At 37.3% G+C, this 22043-nt stretch overlaps 1 protein-coding gene and 1 pseudogene across 1 annotated transcript in view; one reads left to right on the top strand and one right to left on the bottom strand.

The window, feature by feature from the left end:
* LMNTD1 (lamin tail domain containing 1) overlaps positions 1-22043 on the top strand; it is a 455425-nt gene that overhangs the window by 79011 nt on the left and 354371 nt on the right. The window lies entirely within an intron of this gene.
* LOC101275171 (protein FAM32A-like) lies at positions 10984-12893 on the bottom strand (annotated as a pseudogene).

Below are 22043 nucleotides of genomic sequence, written 5' to 3'. Positions count from 1 at the left end.
CCCAAGCCTCAGAAATTTTTAACATGCTCTCTGGGTGAGTCTAATGTGCAGCTGCGCTGAGGACAATGAAAGCAAGAGATGTGATGGAGGGGAGTACTGGAGACTGTCTTTTATGAGAGTAAATCTGAACTGTAGTGGGAAGTTGGAACTTAAATTCACATCCACAGTTTCAAATCTGAATGCTCTAAATATGATATTTTATGTGGAACTCTTTAACTTCTCATAATATTAGATTTTTTTTTTTCCATTAAGGATTTGATATACTGATCTGGAAGTAAACCCTTCAGAATGACTAAGAACTGATCATTAGAGACAGAATGTCATCACACACTGGAAATGGTCACTATATAGCCAATCAGATTTTTTAATCTTTTTGAGGTAAAGATTGTGAACTGCTGAAATAGTTTATTAATAGAGTTTATTCATAGAAAATTATTAATTTTAATTTATTAAAATTATTTCTCTACAAATACTTGAAATTAAAGTCGTTATATATTTTGGGATGTTTAAATTGAACTCTGCCTAGTGAAAGGGAGACAGACCAGATGATTAGGGAAATTATTTTCAAACAAGAAAGCTTACTTATTTTATTTGTTAACCGTGATTAAACTTTGCTGTAGGACTCTTGAAGTTGGTTTGGTGGTACGTGTGGTTCTGGGTACTGCAACCACACGTTCCATTTTTAGGAAGATGGCTAACAGGCTGCCCAGTGTGGGTGTGGACAGATGCCCGTTCCCTGACTGCTGTGACAGTGTGGCTGACTGCAATAAAGGGACACTCCATTTCCTTCTTCTACTCCTCCCCTTCCCTGTCAGTCAGCTTCCCCAACATCACTGTCAGTCCACTGGGCTACTGTTCTATCCCTACTCTAGACTGAATACTTAATTATATGCCAGGAACATACAATACTGCTACAAGACGATACTATTATTATCTTCGCTTTCTAGATGAGGAAAGAGGGGTGTGGAAACGCAAGACAACTTCCCTAGTCACTCAACTAGGTTGGTGAGTTGTAAAGCCAACCTTGGAGCTTAGGTCCGTCTGGCCCGGAAGTCCATCTCAAAAGCATTCTATTTGCTCTTTCATCCTTTCACTGTGGATGGATTCCCAGGTCACACTCTGAGCTGCTGCCCGCTGGAATCAGATCCTGTCTAGCCAGTCTGCAGAATGGAACATTTCTGCCCTTTCTTACTTCCCACTACCTGGATCAGTCACCCTGACCATGGATGCCACACCCAGGATATGTGGCATCTAAGAAGATCCCACCGAAGGAGAAAACTAGGGATACGCTGGAAAATCAAAGCATGCCCCGCTGCCCACGACCTGTAGTTTTGCTTGAAGAGTGAGTCCATCGGTACTTTAGTCTCTCTCAGCAACAATTTCCTCTTATTCCCCCGGAGAAGGGATCATGGTTGCTTTCTGGCTATTGCCATTAGATTTTCCCTCATGCAATGGAGCTAGACACTTCTGCTATGATTTCCCCCATTGGAAGGCCCCAAGAGCCTTCTCCATAATCAGTGGATCAGGTCTCCCTGCAATCTTTATAACCAAATATTAAAAAGATATATATTTAAAAGCAAATGATGGCTGTTACCATTGCTTCCCTAAAAGTATTACAGTTCCATGAAAAGGAGGTGGCTGGCTTTTATCCAGCACTACAAATATTTCAAATTAGAACCATTGACTTATTGAATGCCTTTGCATAATTTACCCTAAGAAGCAAAAATTCACCCACTCAGAACCTGGTTAACTGCCAGGAGAAATAAATGTCATGCTCTTTAAAAAAAGAAAGAAAGAGGGGAAAAAAAATGTTAATTGTTGTTTATGCTGACAAGCATGGTAAATTAGTCCCCTAATGGCATAAAGGTATCCAGTGTTGCTTAAACAACATAAAATTATTTGGAGGCTCAGAATATCTGGCTCTGTGAGTCACATTAGACTCCAATCTATTCTCATTTGCATCTGAAATGATACTGTTCACAAATGCAGTAGATCTTGTCTGAGGAGACCCACTTAGGTGAAGAGTTCTCTAAAGAACTTATTACCTTATAGTAAAAATATTTTGGATAAATCATGAAGATGATCAATTATATACAATTAAAATGCCTAGGGAAAGTACAAGTACGACTTTGAATCAGGGTGCTAAATTTGTTTTTGTTACTGACAATTTCAAATATTTTAAAAAGAAACTTACTCAGAAGGTCCAGTTGCTCCAAGTCAATTTTTAAAGAAGTGCTAAGCACATTAGACTCTAGCTGCCGAGTCTTGGGCCTTATACAAGCCTCTTTAGTTAATAATAATATAAGGATTTTATTGTAAGTAGGTAGATGCTATACGTAGATTCCATAAAGAAGATCCTTGAAGAGAATATGGTAACGAGTATACTAAACAGTGTTTATCCTTTGAAAAGCTTAGTAATAAAGCAAGTTGAGAATGAGTAGGAAATTTACTGGGACTCAAATCTTAGAACTTGGAAAGTGAACAAGAGAATAATGTTTACTGATCTATTTGTTATCATACTAAATTCCATACTTGTTTTCTTAATGTTTCATCACTGCATGTAAGGTACCATACTATGGAAAATATCAAGTCAATGCCATAAAGTAAACATTCTGGACTCAGCTGCCTTAACAGCTGCACAAATAGATTGAATACTAGAGTGTGTTGTTTAGGGACTCAGGTTGATGGAATGCTATCAGGAGTTAGCACAGTGGACACCTGGTGTTTTGCTTGCTCAGTGTTCCTTCTTCTTAAATATAACACGTCTGTCCTTTTGGGGATCACCCCTCCACTCTGAGTCCACATGGTTCCAATCAGGTGACTATATACTTGACATCAGGGGTGGGGTACATGTTCCAGGCCTGGCCAGTGAGAATTCAAATCCTCTTGGCCACTGGGATTGCTTCAGATTTGGCTACCTGACCCAAGTCAGGCCAATTAGAGTTCATCTCAGGGCTTCTGGAGCTGCCAGGAAAGATATGCACTGTTGCAACAATGGGGTTGCTGAATTCATGGGATGTAAAGATGAATGAAGCTAAGGGTAATTATTTTTAATGTTACACATAAAATATATGCCTGGAAATAAACCAAAAACGAAGAAGAGCTTAGACATGGAGAGAAGCAAATACCTGAGGATGTTTGAACACTTGGATTCTGTTCTACCCAAAGCCCTTGAATCTCCCAGATATGTGAGTCATCATTTTTGCTTCTGCTTCAGCTAACATGATAGTATGTTCCGTCCCTTACAAATAGGTTATCTTATTAATACACGTAATTCAGATAGTGGTAGCAATAAGTAGCTATTTTAGAAGTGTCAGAGAAACGTGATAATTAGGCAGAAATTTTAAAAGAAAAAAATGTATGCACATCAAATAGCACACAAAGCAAGAAAATATTTTTATTAGACCATTTCAAAATTTAGATAGGATAATGGAATGTTAGGACTATAGAGATTACTCCTTTCAACTTTCTAATTTTAAATGTATAAGTATGTAAACTGAGGTCCAGAAGGAAACATCTAAAATGTTCGGTAAAGGTTATTGACAGATGCTCCCATGTGATTATAAAAATGGAAGTGAATATTGGACTGCTGAAGGTTCTTAAAAGATTTCAATTTCTCAAGGGCAACTGTGAATATTAGGAACCAAATCAATACTGTTTTTCATGCAGTTTAATGTAGCCTAAAAGAACGTCCGGAGTGAAATAGAATGTGATTACTAATTTTTTTAAAAAATTTTTATTTATTTATTTTTTGGCTGCATTGGGTCTTCGTTGCTGTGCGCGGGCTTCTCATTGTGGTGGCTTCTCTTGTTGCAGAGCACAGGCTCCAGGCGTTCGGGCTTCAGTAGTTGTGGCACGTGGGCTCAGTAGTTGTGGCTTGTGGGCTCTAGAGAGCAAGCTCAGTAGTTGTGGTGTACAGGCTTAGTTGCTCCGTGACATGTGGGATCTTCCTGGACCAGGGGTTGAACCCATGTCCCCTGCATTGGCAGGCAGATTCTTAACCACCGTGCCACCAGGAAAGCCCCATGATTACTAATTTAAAAAACAGTTAATTCTTTTTCCTTAAAAGTGTCTTTGCTCTTCCTTCAACTAGGAAATGTAGCTAAAATTTACAAACAGATATGCATCCAAATACATGAGTCTGTTTATATAATATTAAGATATTAATCTAGTTTGTTTACTCTTTAAAGAAATAATAAACACTAACCCTGTTGAAGTGGAACTTTGGTTAAAATTATAGTTAATCATAAATTAACTTTAATATCTAAGTAACTATCAGTATTTTCCCGTTACAAAGTTGATGTAGTCATGAGGAAAAATGGACATCATGGAGCCCAAACAGCTGGCTGACATAGATAGCTTTAACTCTTCCATAAACTGACTGTCGTGAAATGCTGGCATCACAGCAGAGGATTTGAGGACACTGCATTTGTCTTTAAAAATTACACTTGGGAAAAATAAAACCCAGGTGATTGGTACTTGGAAATATGTTTTGTTATTTATTTTAGTCATTTACTAACTTATAATTGTGAATCTGAATGTTTGTGGAATTATGGGTTGGACTTTTTATGGGCAAATTTGAAAGGTTTCAAAACAGAAAAGGAACTATTCATCCCATCTTTGAAAAACAGCAAAACACAATGGAAATATTTCACACCATATGGAGATAATATATAAATATTGAGAGGATTGTGTCAATTCATTGTCAGTATAAACAAAGGGCACACTTCCTACACTTTATCTTCTGTGAAAAATATACATACTAAAACAAAGCTAAGCCCATTGTTAGCTTTAATCAGGAAAGGTAACAGGTTACAGCAAGTATGCTCTCCTGAAAAAATAATGTTATCAAGTCTCATTTAAAATAATCATTGAAAGCTCAAAAATTGAAAAAACACAACAAAGGCATGAACACTGATCAGAAGAAAATATAAACAGACATTGAATGAAAAAGACTGAAGCCACTCAAATCATGTTGGAAACTCTATGATTAGCAGCATTTTGGGTATTGATACATAGACCAGCGACTTGAGCTACTGTAATAATTTGGCAAATGATTGACCACATTCTGTGTTGTTAAAAAGTCATTAAAATTTTGCTCGGCTGATTACATGGTAATTATACAGAAACTGTGGCATGGAAGAGCTATTACTAATAAGCATTGAGAATATAACGTGAAAAAATATAAATAGAAGCAAACATGATTGTTTATATCATAAAAATGCTGGTAGTATTTCCTCTGTTCAAAGGGTCAAATGAAAATCTTCAGAAATTATGTGGAACTCAACATGAAAACCAGCTCAAATATTAACATGTTGCTAGTCTGTAACAGGCCCCAGACTAGAGCAGGTCTTTCACTGATGTTTTGGTCTCTACTGTTCCCTTAGGTATAGGCTTTAATAAACAACTTGCTTCAGATCACATCCTTCCTTAAAAAATCAAATAATATAGAAGTGAAAAATGTTAAAATGAAACTACTCCTTTATTCATGTGTGATTATTCTCAAAGATTTTTCTATATACATGCAAACATATCAGGGCCAGGACTAGGGTATGGTAAGTGAGGCATCTAGGGTCTAAAATTCACAGAGATACTGAGAATTTTGTGCCCTAGGCATCTCACTCACCTCCCCATAGTCCTGGTCCTGAAACATGTGCAATTATATGTATACAATTTTATACAAATTTACATACAATATATTTGAAATCAAAATGGGATCATAGTGTATGGGTGTAACGTGCTTGATTCACTCAGCAATATATGGCAAGCATCCTTCCTTGTGAGTATATATAGATCTGTATCATTTTTTTCAAATATCTGCATAATATGTTATAATCTGAATGTAGTATAATTTATTAAATCCCTCCTCTGCTGATGGACACGTATCACTTCCAGTGTGGGAGTACTGCTAATAATATTACAATTTTATACACACAGATTTGTGCAATTGTGTACTTCGGCAGGACAAATTATTGTCAGTAGAGCAATTGTGCATTCAACTAACGTTCACATTTTAAAGGTTTGTGGGTACTGACGACTTTCCCTCTAAAATGCAGCAATGTCAAATCAAACTTTCGGAGATGATGGAAATGTTCTCTGTGTTGTCCAGTATGGTAGCCACTAGTGACATGAGGCCATTGGTCACTTGAAATGTTGTTAGTGAAACTGAGGAACTAAATTTTAATTTTATTTCATTTTTTTAAAGTATTTATTTATTTGGCTGCATCTGGTCTTAGTTGCAGCACACGGGCTCTTCATTGTGGCACGCAGGCTTCTCTCTAGTTGTGGCGTGCGGGCTCTAGAGCACGCCAGCTCAGTAGTTGTGGTGCGTGGGCTTAGTTGCCCCATGACATGTGGGATCTTAGTTCCCTGACCAGGGAGCGAACTGGCGTCCCCTGCGTTGGAAGGTGGATTCTTAACCACTGGACTTCCAAGGAAGTCCCTTTATTTCACTTTAAATCTAAAAATTTCAATTGATTGTCTTTGATTTTCTTGGTTTATGACCACTGGCTAGGGCATCCATACAAACATTGAATAATAGGTGTGAATAAGCAGACTTTTCTTGTTCTGAGCTTTAATCAGAATTCTTCAAGAGTCACATCTTATGTGTGACATTTGTTGTTGGTTTCTGATAGGTTGTCTTCATCAAAGTAACAGAAGGTGCTAGTGGGCTACCCTCAAAGCCATTCTGTAACCTCTAACTATGGATGCTGGAGAGCCAGTTACTTACTTCCTCTGTTAAGGGGATGTCTGCTGGCATCTTAAGAGAGAGATCATTTGAATCCTCTTAAGGGTTAGGTGTCAGTGCGTGTGTGAGTGCAGAGCTTGTTGGCAGTTCTCCTTTTCCTACATTCAGTCTTGAAGCCTAGAGCTGTGGCAGCCCTCCTAATAATAAGCAACCAGCATGAGAATGAAGAGCTGACAGCTAAGCATGGTCAAAACACAAGGCTGGAATGAGCCTGAGTCCCGAGTTACATTTTTAGCTCACTGACCCAGTTCTGAGACTGTCTGCTTCTGAAATTCTTGTAAAATAAATACAAAAATGTTATTATAGCTTAAACCACCATTCACAGAGTTTTCTGTTACTTTCCACCAGAGCATTCTTAACCAGTACTTCAAGTTAAGAACACTTTTTTCTATTCCTAGTTTTATAAGTATTATTTTTTTAATATTTATTTTATTTTTATTTATTTATTTATTGGGTTGCATCGGGTCTTGGTTGCGGCATCTTTTTGTTGTCATGCGCGGGCTCCAGAACACCAGGCTCAGTAGTTGCGGTGCATGGGCTTACTTGCCCCGTGGCATGTGGGATCTTAGCTCCCCGACCAGGGATTGAACCTGCGTCCCCTGCATTGGAAGGCGGATTCTTAACCACTGGACCACCAGGGAAGTCCCTATAAGTATTATTAAAACCAGAAACGAATGTCATGATCAATCACATATCTTTTCAAATATAAATTTCAAAGAACAACAGCAAATACTTAAATAATGCCAAATATATGGAAGGCATTATTCTAAGTTTTTACATTTATTAACTAATGTAATCTTTACAAAAACCCTATGGGGTAGATAATATTACTATCCATATTTAAAAATGAGGAAATTGAGAAACAGAGAGGTTAGGCAAATTGCCTAAGGTCACATAGCTAGTAAGTGACAGAGTCAGTATTTGAACCTATACAGTTTGGCTCCAGGATCCTGGATCTTAGTCTACCTCTAGCACTTATTATAGTATTGAAAAAATGATACATGGACCACAGTATGTATTTCTCAATTCTATCATTATTTTATTGTTAGTTGTCTTTATCATAAGAGTTACCAACAGAGCTATTTGACTGAACTAATGGCAAGTGAATATGAATTATTTTATATTTTTAATTGAATTATAATTAATATACATATTACATTAGTTTCAGGTATATTACATAGTGATTCAATATTTTTAAATATTATGAAATGATAATAATAAATCTAGTTCCCGTCTGTCACCAAAGTTGTTACAATATTATTGACTATATTCCCTCTACTATGCATTCCATCCCTGTGACTTATTTATTTTATAGCTGGAAGTTTGTACCTCTTAATCTCCTTCACCTATTTCATCTGTCCCTCAACCCCCTGCCCCTCTGGTAACCACCTGTTTGTTCTCTATATATGTGAGTCTCTTTCAGTTTTGTTTTGATTGTTCATCTGTTTTGCTTTTTAGATTCCACGTATAAGTGAAATTATACAGTATTTGTCTTTCTCTGTCTAACTTATTTCGCTTCACATAATACCCTCTAGGGCCATCCATATTGCTGCAAAGGGCAAGATTTTATCATTTTAATGGCTGATAATATTCCATTGTATATATATAACCACATTTTTATCCATTCATCTATCAATGGACACTTACGTTGCTTCCATATCTTGGCTATTGTAAATAGTTCTGCAATGAACATAGGGGTACCTATATCTTTTCAAATTGTGTTTTCATTTCTTCAGATGAAAACCCAGTAGTGGAATTGCTGGATCATATGGTCGTTCTATTTTTAATTTTTTTTTTAGGAAACTTTATACCCTTTTCCATAGTGACTGCACCAATTTACATTCCTACAAACAGTGCGTGAGAGGTCCCTTTTCTCCACATCCTCACTAACACTTGTTGTTTCTTGTCTTTTTGATAATAGACATCCTGATAGGTGTGAGGTGGTATCTCATTGTGATTTTGATTTGCATTTCCCTGATGATTAGTGACTCTGAGCACATTTTCATGTGTCTGTTGGCCATCCGTATATTTCCCTTGGAAAAATGTCTATTCAGGTCCTGTGCCCATTTTAAAATCAGGTTGTTTGGTTTTTTTGATATTGAGCTGTGTGAATCCTTTATATATTTTGGATATCATCCCCTTACTGGATATATCATTTGCAGGTATTCTCCGGTTCAGTAGATTGCCTTTCATTTTGGTTGCTGGTTTCCTTCCCTGTGTGAAAGCTTTTTAGTTTGGTGTAGTCCCATGTGCTTAATTTTGCTTTTGTTTCCCTTGCCTGAAGAGGCATATCCAAAAATATGTTGCTAAGACCAGTGTCAAAGAGATTACTGCCTATATTTTCTTCTAGAAGTTTTATGGTTTCAGGTCTCACATTTCAGTCTTTAATCCATTTTGAGTTTATTTTTTGTATATGGTGTAAGAAAGAAGTCCAGTTTCATTTTTTTGAATGTAGCTGTCCAGTTTTCCCAACATCATTTATTGAAGAGACTGTCTTTTTCCCATTGGATATTCTTTCCTCCATTGTCATAAATTAATTGACCATATAAGTGTGGATTCATTTCTGAGCTCTCTATTCTGTTTCATTGATCCATGTGTCTGTTTTTGTGCCAGTTTCATAATGTTTTGATTATTGTAACTTTGTATTATAGTTCACAATCAGGGAATGTGGTATCTTCTTTCTTAAGATTGTTTTGGCTATTTGGGGTCCTTTGTGGACCCATACAAATTTTAGGGTTATTTGTTTTAGTTCTGTGAAAATGCCATTGGTATTTTGATAGGGATTGCATTGAATCTGTAGATTGAGGAGTATGGACACTTTAATGATATTGTTTCTTCCAGTCCATGAGCACTTTTTTTTTTCTTTTTATTTGTGTTGTCTTTAATTTCTTTCTTCAAAGTCTCCTAGTTTTCAGAGTATAGGTCTTTCACCTTCTTGGTTAAATTAAATTCCTAGGAATTTTTTTTTTTTGGATGCAATTGTAAATGGGATTTTTTTCTTCATTTCTCTTTGTGATGGTTCATTATTAGTATATAGAAATGCAGCAGATTTCTGTATATTATTTTTGTATCCTACAGCTTTACTGAATTCACTTATTAGTTCTAATAGTTTTTCCTGGTGGATATTAATTCAGTATTTTAATGTCAGTTACATAATTTGCTGTAAAAAGAGAGCACCAGTAAAATTCAATCGATCAAGCATCAAAGCCAATCTTAGTTTTTCATACTCAATTTATTTTCTTAAGAAGTTTGATTCACAAATTCATTTCTTAGACTTTTTTTTTCTGGGACTCACAAAAATAATATCCTTTTCTTATTCTTCCTAAAGTTAGAGTTATAATAGATAAATTAAGGCAATTTTTCCCATTTCTTTAACATGTCCTTACTCTGGCCAGAATTTCTTTCTTTTTTTTTTTTAATAACTTTTTTTTGTTTGTTTTATTCTGCATTTCTCATATGATAATCCCAAACCCAGCAATTGGTTTTGTTTTCTGCCTTTCTTATTCTGTCAGCATCTATGTCAACACACTTTTTCCCAATAGCATATGCAATCTGATCCTCATCTGGTGGGTACACATAGGCCCTCAAAGATCCTGGCTCTCCAGCACGGGAACCTGAGTCCTTCCTTTCAACTACACCCACATATGTCTGTGCTTGGGGCTCTGCCTTGATCCCATCACCTTTGAGGTGTCCTTAGGCCAGGAGCACCAAACACATTATATGCCAACTCTGAATAAATACAGGGGGCTGCTTGGAGCCCAGGGTTGAGGGTAAGATGGCAGGCTGTGTCTGGGTTCCATTACAAAGAATGGACAATGTCTGCCATGGCAACACCAACTAGACATGTCTGGAATGAGGATATTGGGAGAAGAGGCTACACGCTGGCCACAGGTTTAGAAAGGGACAAGGTGTATGTTCCATCCCTGCCTTAGGTGGTTGTTGTGTTTCCCAGGCTGTGTTGTCTCACTGGCCAGGAGGCTAAGGGGGCAGTCTAAAGACCATGAAGCTGCAGGTGGCTTCCCCAGGCCCTGGATCGGAGCGCATGAGCCCCAAGCTAGAGGGAGCTTGGGAAGGGCAGCCTGTGCAGGGCCCTAGAGGGGTCTACATGCTGCAGGCCACGCTGGCATTAGCTCCTTGTCCTCTAGTGTCAGTTTCATCCAGGCAAAGCCAGCTGGCTGGCTGTCAAAGAGTCAGATACAACTGGGGGGTAAAAACACTTTTCCATGGCACTTAATCTCTGGATACACTTTCCAAACTAAAAAGGTTTCTCTTCTATGTGCTACTGAGAAATCAAAATAGAGTAAAAGGACAGTCTTACTTTAATCAAGTTCCAGAATGAGGACATACAGCTTAGAAAATCACTGTCTCAGCAGAAGATGCAAGGATGTGTGTAAAAGAATGTTTCTAGAAAATACCAAAGGCACCAAATATAACCCCAACTTTGCCTTCTGCTTCTCCTTGATGCCACTCCATACCCCAGGCGGGGAGGCTACTTTGTCCAGCTGACTCTGGGAATGTCATAGTGCTCTGTGAGTGTGTCCAAGTGTCTGTTGAAGTCCTCTTCTCTCTGCTTGTGCGTATTAAATGCTTTCTCCAGGATTTGCCGCTTCTGCATCTTCCATTTGCCGCTTCTCCTGCATCTTCTCAAAGGCTGCCTGGGCCGGTGTCCACTCGTGCAGGCTGCACCGCTTCTCTTCCTCGTTCTTTTTGCTTGTTCCCATTGCATCCAAGAGTTTCACCTAGTCTTTGTCCTTCTTTTTCTTCTTCCGCTTAGTCACTCCGAGCTCTGCAATGCCTTTCAGCTTCAGAGGCCCCTTCTCCACAATTTCTTCCTTTTTCTCCCCTCCTTCTTTGATCAAGGACAGTGATGCTTTCTTCCTCTGTCATCCAGGAAAAAGTTGCATAAACAAACAAAAAAAGGGGACAAGGACTTAATACTCCCACCTACTCCTGGGTTTTTATGTCTCATCTCTTTTGTTCTGTCTTTACTGTGCATGACTCAACACATGTGGACAATATCTTAAAATCCTGTTGGCACTCCGTAAATTAAAATAACAGAGCCTCCTGACAGCAGTAGTTATATAAGTAAATGTAAACCAAGATTATCTATGATGTAGGGCACAATGGGAATTACAGTTTTGTATAAGTTGACAATAGAGAATTATATTGATACTTGATAATCTTTAAAGGCATTTGTTGTATTTTTCCTATTTCCTATTATTTATGTATCCATTGGAAGTATAGTGAATTCAAATTAACTAAGTATGAGTTGTGAAAAAGATAATATTAGTAAGATGACTCCAGTCTAACCATCATCATAGGCTTATTCTTTTACCATCACCTAAAGAAGATAAGGTTTTTTTGTGTGTATATAAGTATAATGACATTTAGTTCATAGATTTGTCATCATCATCTTTATTATCATTTCAAGATGATAATGATAATATAAATTATCATAATCATAATTATCACCATTATGTGAGATTTTGTATATTTATCATTTAATATAATTCTTTTTCTAGTGATTCTTTAAAAAAAATTATTGCTAGATGTATAATTAAATGTCAGTGATTCAAGAGTGGCCAAGGTGGTGGAGTAGGGAGACCCTGAGCTCACCTCCTCCCACAGGCACACCAAAATTACAACTATTTACAGAGAAACTATTGATGAGAAGGACCTGAAGACTAGAAAAGATCTTCTACAACTATAGATATAAATAAGGAACCACAATGAGATGGGTAGGAGGGGCAGAAATGTGGTATTAGTCAGACCCATACCCCCAGGTAGGCAACCCACAAGTGGGAGGATAATTACGATTGTAGAGGTTCTCCCCAAGGAGCTAGGGGTCTGAGCCCCACACTTGGCTCCCCACTTGAGGGGTCCTGCACTGAGAAGATGAGCCCTCAGAGTGTTTGGCTTTGATGACCAGCAGGGTTGACTTTTGGGAGAGCCAAAGGACTGTAGGAAACAGAAACTCCACTCTTAAATGGTGCACACAAATTTTCACATGCTCTGAGATCAAGGGCAGGAGCAAGCATTTGCAAAGAGCTTGGGTCAAATCCACTTGCTGATTTTGGAGAGCTTCTTGCAGAGGCAGGAGGCAACTAGGACTTACCCTGGGGACATAAACACTGGCAGCAGCCATTTTGGGGAGTTTATTCTACCACAAGGACACTAGTACTGGCAAATGACATTTTGGAATCCTCCCACTATCTTATTCGTGCTGGGACCCAGTTCCACCAACCAGCCAGTTGGCACCAGTCCTGGGATACCCCATGCCAAAGAGCTAGCCAGACAAGGACACAGCCCCAGCCACCAGCAGGGCAGTTGCTTTAGTACCCCCTGAACCCCCAGCCTCCATGGGACCTGGATCCATCCACCAGAGGGCCCAGGACCTGGTTCCACCCACCAGTGGGCAGTCACTAGCCTGGACTCCCAGGGCCCCACAATTAGTTGCCAGGACATGGCCCTACCCACCACTGGGCCAACACCAGAGCCAGGACCTGTGAGCACCAGCCTTGGGACACCCTGGGCTCTGGTCTTGCCCACCAGCAAGCCCACACCAGCTTTGCACCCCTGGGCCGCAGCCAGCCACCCCAGGACCTGGCTTCACTCACTAGTGGGCCAGCAATAGCCCTGGGACACCCCTAAGGGCTCTGCAGCCAGCCACCTCATGACCTGACCTCACACGCCAGTGGGCCTGCACCAGGACTGGAACTTTGCAGGCCATGAACAGCCACTTGTGGCAGCAACTGGCCCTGCTTACCAGTGACCAGCAGCCTCTGTACTCAGCAAGGCCTGCTGACTAACTGGACTGAGGGTCAGTCATGCCTACCAGCACGCCCAGAGTAGTCAGCCCACCACAACAAAAGGCTCACACAGCCCACATAGATGTTGCCTCTAGAGCATATAATGCTGGTGACCAGAGTGGAGAGTGCTGCTAAGCGCCATAGGACATCTCCTACATAAGGCCACTTCTCCAAGATCAGGTAGCCAGACTACCAAATACATAAAAATAAAAATGGAGAATTAAGCAAAATAAAGTGATAGAGGAACAAGATAAAGCTATGGAAGAAGAACTAAGTGAAGTGGAGATAAGCAATCTGCCTGATAAAGAGTTCAAGGTAATGATCATAGAGATGCTCAAAGAATTTGGGAGAAGAACAGATGAGAAGTCAGAAGTTTCTAACAACAAGTTAGAAAATATGAAAAAGAACCAAACAGAGATGAAGAATACAATAACTGAAATAAAAATTATACTAGAAGTAATCAACAGTAGATTAATAATACAGAGGAACAGATCAGCAAGCTGGAAGGCAGAGTAGTGGAAATCACCCAAGCTGAATAGAAAAAAGAAAAAATTTTTTTCAATGAGGGCACTTTAAAAGACCTCTGGAACAACATCAAGTGTACTAATATTAGCACTAACATTAGGGGTCCCAGAAAGAGAAGAGAGAAGATGGCAGAGAACATATTTGAAGATGTAACAGCTGAAAACTTCCTTAACCTGGGAAAAGAAACAGACATCCAAGCACAGGAAGCACAGGGAGTCCCAAACAAGATCAACCCAAAGAGGATGACACCAAGACACACTGTAATTAAAATGGCAAAAATTTAAGATAAAGAGAAAATATTAAAAGCAGCAAGAGAAAAGCAACTTGTTATATACAGTGGACTCCCATAAGGCTATCAGCTGACTTTGCAGCAGAAACCCTGCAGGCCAGAAGGGAGTGGCACAATATATTTAAAATGTTGAAAGGGAAAAACCTACAAACAAGAATATTCTACCAGCAAGGCTATCATTCACATATGAAGGAGAGATCAAGAGGTTACAGAGATGCAAGAGCCAAAAGGGTTCATCATTATGAAACCAGCTTCACAAGAAATGTTAAAGGGACTTCTCTAAGTGGAAAAAACTATAAATAGAAATATGAAAATTACATAAGGAAAAATCTCTTTGGTAAAGGCAAATATTCAGTAAATGTAGTAGATCAACCACATATAAAGTGAGTGGGAATGTTAAAAGACAAAGGTAATAAAATCATCTATATCCACAATAACTAGCTAAGGGATACACAAAACAAAAAGAAGTAAAATTTGACATCAAAAACAGTAAACATGGTGGTGGGGGAATACAAATGCAGGATTGGTAAAATGCGTTCAAACTTAAGAGATCAGGAACTTGAAATATATAAACACATATAAACTATATATATATATATATATATATATATATATATAAACTTCATGATATATATATAAACTTCATGGTAACCACAAACCAGAATCAAAAATAGAAACATACACATCAAAGAAAAAGGAATCCAAAAATAACACTAGTCATCAAATCACAAGGAAGAAGAGTAAAAGAAGAAGGAAAGAACAAAAACGAACTATAAAAACAACCAGAAAACAGTTAACAAAATGGCAATACATGCATACCTATCAATAAGTACTTTAAATGTAAATGGACTAAATGCTCCAATCAAAAGATATGGAGTGGCTGAATAGATCCAAAAACAAGACCCGTATATATGATGCCTACAGAAATTCACTTCAGATCTAAAGACTTGCACAGACTGAAAGTGAGAGGATGTAAAAGTTATTCCATGCAAATGAAAATGAGAAGAAAGCCGAGGCAGTAATACTTATATCAGCCAAAATAGATTTTGAAACAGACTGTAACAAGAGATAAGGACATTACATAACGATCAAGGGATCAATCCAAGAAGAAGATATAACAATTGTAAATATATGTGCACCCCATGTAGGAGCACCTATACACATAAAGCAAATATTAATAGACAAAAAGGGAGAAATTGACAGTAACACAATAATAGTAGGGGACTTTAACACCACACTTATATCAATGGACAGATCATCCAGACAGAAAATCAGTAGGGAAACATTGGTCTTAAGTGACACATTAAACCACCTGGACTTAATAGATGTATATAGAACATTACATCCAAAAGCAGCAGAATGCACATTCTTTTCAAGTGTACAATACATGGAGCATTCTCCAGGATAAATCACATCCTAGGCCAGAAAACAAGTCTCAGTAAATTTAAGAAGATTGCAATCATATCTAACATCTTTTCCAATCACAGAACTATGAGGATAGAAATCAACTACAAGGAAGAAAACTTCAAAAAACACAAACATATGGAGGCTAAATAATATGCTACTAAAGAACTAATGGGTTGCTGAAGAAATCAAAGAAGAAATTTAAAAAAAGAGAAACACCTGAAGACAAATGAAAACAAAAACACAGTGATTCAAAATCTGTAGGATGCAGCAAAAGCGACTCTAAGAGGTATGTATATAGCAATATACGCCTATGTCAGGAAACAAGAAAAATCTCAAATAAACAACCTAACCTTACAACTAAATTTCTAAAAAAAAAAAAAGAAGAAGAAACAGAACTCAAAGTTAGTATAAGGAAAGAAATCATAAAGATCAGAGCAGAAATAAAAATGAAAGAGTGACTTAAAAGAAAAGATCAATGAAACTAAGAGCTGGTTCTTTGAAAAAATTTAAAAATGGGCAAACCTTTAGCCAGACTCATCAAGAAAAAAATAGAGAGGGCCCAAATCAATAAAATCAGAAATGAAAAAGGAGAAGTTACAATCAACACCACAGAAATACAAAGGATAATAAGAGATTACTATGAATAATTATACACAATAAAATGGACAATCTAGAAGAAATGGACACATTCCTAGAAATGTACAATCTCCCAAGACTGAATCAGGAAGAAATAAAAAATATGAACTGACCAATTACCATTAAAGAAATTGAATTGGTAATTAAAAACTCCCAACAAAGTCCAGGCTCAGACAACATCACAGGTGAATTCTACTAAACACATAAAGAAGAGTTAGCACCTATCCTTCTCAAACTATTCTAAAACATTGCAAGGGAAAGAATGCTTCCGTACTCATTCTTCAAGGCCAACATCACCCAGATACCAAAACCAGACAAAGGTATCACACACAAAAAAGAAAATTCCAGGCCAATATCACTGATGAATATAGATGCAAAAATCCTCAACAAAATACTAGCAAAGTGAATTCAACAGCACATTACAAGGATCATACAGAATAATCAAGTGGGATTTATCCTACAGATGTAAGGATGTACAATATCCATAAATCAATCAGTGTGGCACACCACACTAACAAATTGAAGAATAAAAAATTATATGATCATCTCAATAGATGCAGAAAAAGCTTTTCAAAAACTTCAACATCTGTTTATGATAAAAACTCTCAAGGAAGTGAGTATAGAAGGACCACACCTCAACATAATAAAAGCCATATACGAGAAGCCTACAGCTAACATCATACTCAATGGTGAAAAGCTGAAAGCATTTCCTCTGAGATCAGGAACAAGACAAGGATGCCCATTCTCACCATTTTTATTCAACATAGTATAGGAAGCCCTAGCCACACCAATCAGACAAGAAAAAGAAACAAAAGGCATCCAAATTGGAAAGAAAGAAGTAAAACTGTTATTGTTTGAAGATGACGTGATAATATACATTAAAAATTCTTAATACACCACCAAAAATCTACTAGAACTCATCAGTGAATTTGGTCAATTCGCAGGATACAAAATTAATGTACAGAAATCTGTTGCATTTCTATACATTAACAATGAACTATCAGAAAGAGAAATTAAAGAAATAATCCCATTTGTAAATGCATCAAAAAGAATACAGTACCTAGGAATAAATCTAACTAAGGAGGTAAAAGACCTGTACTCAGAAAACTATAAGGCACTGATGAAAGAAATTAAAGACAACACAACCAGATGGAAAGATATACCATGTTCATGGATTGGAAGAATTAATATTGTTAAAATGACCATACTACCCAAGGTAATTTACAGATTCGGTGCAATTCCTATCAAAATACCAATGGCATTTTTCACAGAACTAGAACAAATAATTCTAAAATTTGTATGGAAACACAAAAGACCCCAATTAGCCGTAATTTTCTCAATCTTGAGAAAGAGCATAACTGGAGATATCACACTCCCTGATTTCAAACTATACAAATGAGGTACAGTCATCAAAACAGTATGGTACTGGCACAAAAACAGACACATAGATCAGTGGAACAAAATAGAGAGCCCATAAATGAACCCACACTTATATGGTTAATTAATCTATGACAAAAGAGACAAGAATATACAGTGGGGAAAGACAGCCTCTTCAATAAATGGTGCTGGGAAAACTTGACAACTACATGAAAAGAATCAAACTGGACTACTTTCTTATACTACGTATAAAAATAAATTCAAAATGGATGAAAGACTTAAATATAAGACCTGAAACCACAAAACTTCTAGAAGAAAAATAGACAGTAATCTCTTTGATACTGGAGTTAGCAATATTTTTCTGGATATGTCTCTTCAGGCAAGAAACAAAAGCAAAATCAAACAAATGGAAATGAGACTACATCAAACTAAAAAACTTTTGCACAGTGAAGGAAACTATCAAGAAAACAAAAAGGCCACCTACTGAATGGTCAAAGATATTTGTAAATGATATATCTGACATGGGGTTAATATCCCAATTATACAGAGAACTCATACAAGTTGACATCAAAAAAACCCAAAGAACCTAATTAAAAAATTGGCAGAGTATATGAACATTTTCAAAAGAAGACATACAGGTGGCCAACAGGCACATGAAAAAAAAATGCTCAACATTACTAATCATCAAGGAAATGCAAATCTAAACCACAATGAGATATCACCTCACACCTATCAGAATAGATATTATCAAAAAGACAACAAATAACAAGTGTCGATGAGGATATGGAGAAAAAGGAACCCTTATGTATTGGGTTGGCCAAAAAGTTCATTTGGTTCTAAGTAAAACAAAAAGACACATTTTTCATTTTCACGAAGAACTTTATTGAACAACGTATTCACTAACCAAACTAACTTTTTGGACAACCCAATACTATTGGTGGGAATGTAAATTGGTGCAGCCACTATGGAAAACAATGTGCGGTTCCTCAAAAAATTAAAAATAGAATTATCTTATGACCCAACAATTCCACTCCTAGGTACTTATCCAAAGAAAAGGAAAACATTAATTTGTAAAGATATATGCTCCGCTATGTTCATAATAGTCAAGATATGGAAGCACCCTAAGCTCCAGTAGTAGATGAATGGATAAAGAATAAGTTGTCTATATAAAATGGAATATTACTCAGCCATGAAATAGAATGAAATATTGCCATTTGCAACAACATGGATGGACCCTAGAGGATATTATGCTAAGTGAAATAAGTCAGAGAAAGACAAATATGGTGTAATTTCACTTACGCGTGGAATCTAAAAAAACAAAACAAATGAAGAAATGTAACAAAACAGAAAGATTCATATATACAGAGAACAAACTGATGGTTGCCAGAGGTGAGATAGAAGAGAAATAGGTGAGGGAAATTAAGAGGTACAAACTTCCAGTTACAAAATAAATGAGTCACAGGTATGAAATGTATAGTATAGGGAATATATCAATAATTATGTAATATCTTGGTAAGTTGACAAATGGTAGGTAACTAGACTTAATTGTGATGATAATTTTGAGATGTATAGAAATATTGAATCACTGCTTTGTGTACCAGGAACATAGTATTGTTATACTTCAAAAACAAATATACTTCAAAAACAAGTAAACAAGCTCATAGAAAAAGAGATCAGATTTGTGGTTACCAGAGGCGGGGGTTGGTTGGGGGGTGGATTTGGATGAAGGCAGTCAAAATGCACAAACTTCCCGTTAAGATAAGTAAGCACTAGGGATGTAATGTACAACATGATAAACATAATTAACACTTCTGTGTGTTAATATATGAAAGTTGTTAAGAGAGTAAATCCCAAGTGTTCTCAATGCAAGGAAAAATTTTTTTCCTATTTCTTTAATTTTTTATCTACATAAGATAATGGATGTTCATTAAACGTATTGTGGTAATAATTTCATGATCCACGTAATTCAAATCATTATGCTCTACACCTTAAACTTATACAGTGCTGTATGTCAATTGCATCTCAACAAAAATGGAAAAAAAAATGTCTGTAAATCTATACAATTAATCCACATTCTGAATAAACACTACAATCTCAATCTGAAATAAATCCATGAATTATCATATGTCTTTGTATGTCTTTGGCAAATATACACACAAGAGTTTATATACCTGTTATCTATTATGTAAATATAGGATTTACCTTAGCTGTGCCAGACAAAGTCAGAAAAATAAAAATGCTGTAGGCAGAAGGATTTATAACATTCACAGGGCCGGGGCAGGGATGTTAATAATGTTCACAGCCACAGAAGAAATTAGAAAGAGTAAGATGGAACACAACAATGAAAACAGTACAATACAGTGAGAGAAACTGAATAAAGGCAACAAGATTTAGAGACTTGAAAGGGAGGCTGGGAAACATTGCTTTGGTACAGAATACAATGGAACCAAGTAAAGAACAAAATAAAAATAAGTTGGTTGAGAAAGGAGACATTGTAGGGAATTCAGGTAAGGAAATTGAGTTTGTTGGGTGTGAGGGTATTTGCAAATGCATATCTCTTCTTCCAGTTTCATGCCTGCAGGAACACAGATGGGAACCTAACAAGAAAAAAAAGGCAAGGTCTTTAGTTGGGGGCTTTAAGGGTGTTACCTCGTTATTATTATTCCTGAAGAGTACCAGCTTTCCATGTTCTTTAGTTTTTCTTTTGTTTCATAATGGCATTTGGGTAAAATTGCCTGTGTAGTACCCTCCTAGACACATGAAGTTTTGGGAAAAAACAATACTTTCCTCTTTATGTCATCGCTTCATGGTGGGCCAAGCTTGGGCTTCTTGGTGTGTTTGGACCATTGTCATGCACAGCTTCCTGTGTGAGGAAATCTAAAATTAACTCTGAGTACGAGAGGGCATGACTTCAAATCCAGATTCTAGCAGTGTACATTTTTGGTTCTGTAAGCTTCTGTTTCCTTATATGTAAAATTTGGAAAACAATTGCACCTAACTCAGAGGTTGTGAGATGTGAAATAAGCATAGTGAATGGAACATAGTGAATGTTCAGTAGCTGATATTGATTCTTTAATATGAGCCATCATATAGCCATCAACTCAGTCTTTATCTACCAGTTGCTTTGCTTAATGGCTGAGTATTGTACTGATGGGAAAGCTCGTTCTCCCTAATCAAATGTTAAGTTAATTCCGGGCATGATGGGGCATTTACCTGGTATGCTAGTTTAGTTTAGAAAGATAAATAATGTTAGTGCATATTGGTGATAATATTAAAATTACTATAAATCAGGAAAAAAGTGTATTTTAAAAGACACCTATTGTTTGGAACTGCATAGAAGCCAGTCAGTATGACCTTGTGACTCCAGCAAGATGAGGTTTGGAGTGTCATGTAGTCATGAGACTATAGGATGAAGAGAGGCAGGGCAGGCAGGGGCAGAGGTGATGCCTCTGGGACCCGTCTCACCTAAGCAGATCCCACCAATATTTGAAAATGAGAGGAGATCAGTGAAGAAATGGATAATTCACAGGGCTGCATGCAAAGCAGTTTGGGCTGATAGCTTAATGGAGTTATCATACTTTCATCGTTCTTCAGATCATCAAGTTCACAAAGCAAATGCAGATGGGCATAGCTTCTGTGGTTGCTACGATTGGAAAGACATTTATTGAGAGAGTTGCTTTGGCAAAGAAAGAGCAAGAGATAATTTCTTAACGTTTAGGACCATGGTTCTTTATCCTCAATATAAATTGTACATCATAGTCTTTTACAGCTGCAATTTTTTTTACTCGTGAAAGAATGAAAATCTTACTTTATTTTTAAAATTTATTTCTCCATGTTGGGTCTCAGTTGTAGCACGCGGGCTCTTCGTTGTGGCACGCGGGCTCTTCGTTGTGGCGCACAGGCTCCAGAGCGCAGGGGCTCAGTAGTTGCAGCGTGCGGGTTTAGTTGCCCCGTGGCGTGTGGGATCTTAGTTCTCCAACCAGGGATGGAACCTGCATCCCCTGCATTGGAAGGCAGATTCTTAACCACTGGACCACGAGGGAAGTCCCTGAAAATCTTACTTTAAAAAGACAATAAATTACTGAGATTTATTTTTGCTTTTAAAGTTCCAGTGATGCATTAACTTTAGTTAGAAGGGAACTTCAAAATCATTCTTTTATTCTATCTTATCTCCCTTGTCTACAGATCTATAATGTACTCAGTCTTCATGTGTAGTTTCTGCTAGTTCAGACTCAAGATATATTGCTTCCAC

The sequence above is a fragment of the Orcinus orca genome, chromosome 11 (assembly GCF_937001465.1).
Source record: "Orcinus orca chromosome 11, mOrcOrc1.1, whole genome shotgun sequence".
Lineage (NCBI taxonomy): Eukaryota > Metazoa > Chordata > Mammalia > Artiodactyla > Delphinidae > Orcinus > Orcinus orca.
The sequence above is the reverse complement of the archived record's forward strand: the minus strand, read 5'-3'. Positions and strand labels throughout refer to the sequence as shown.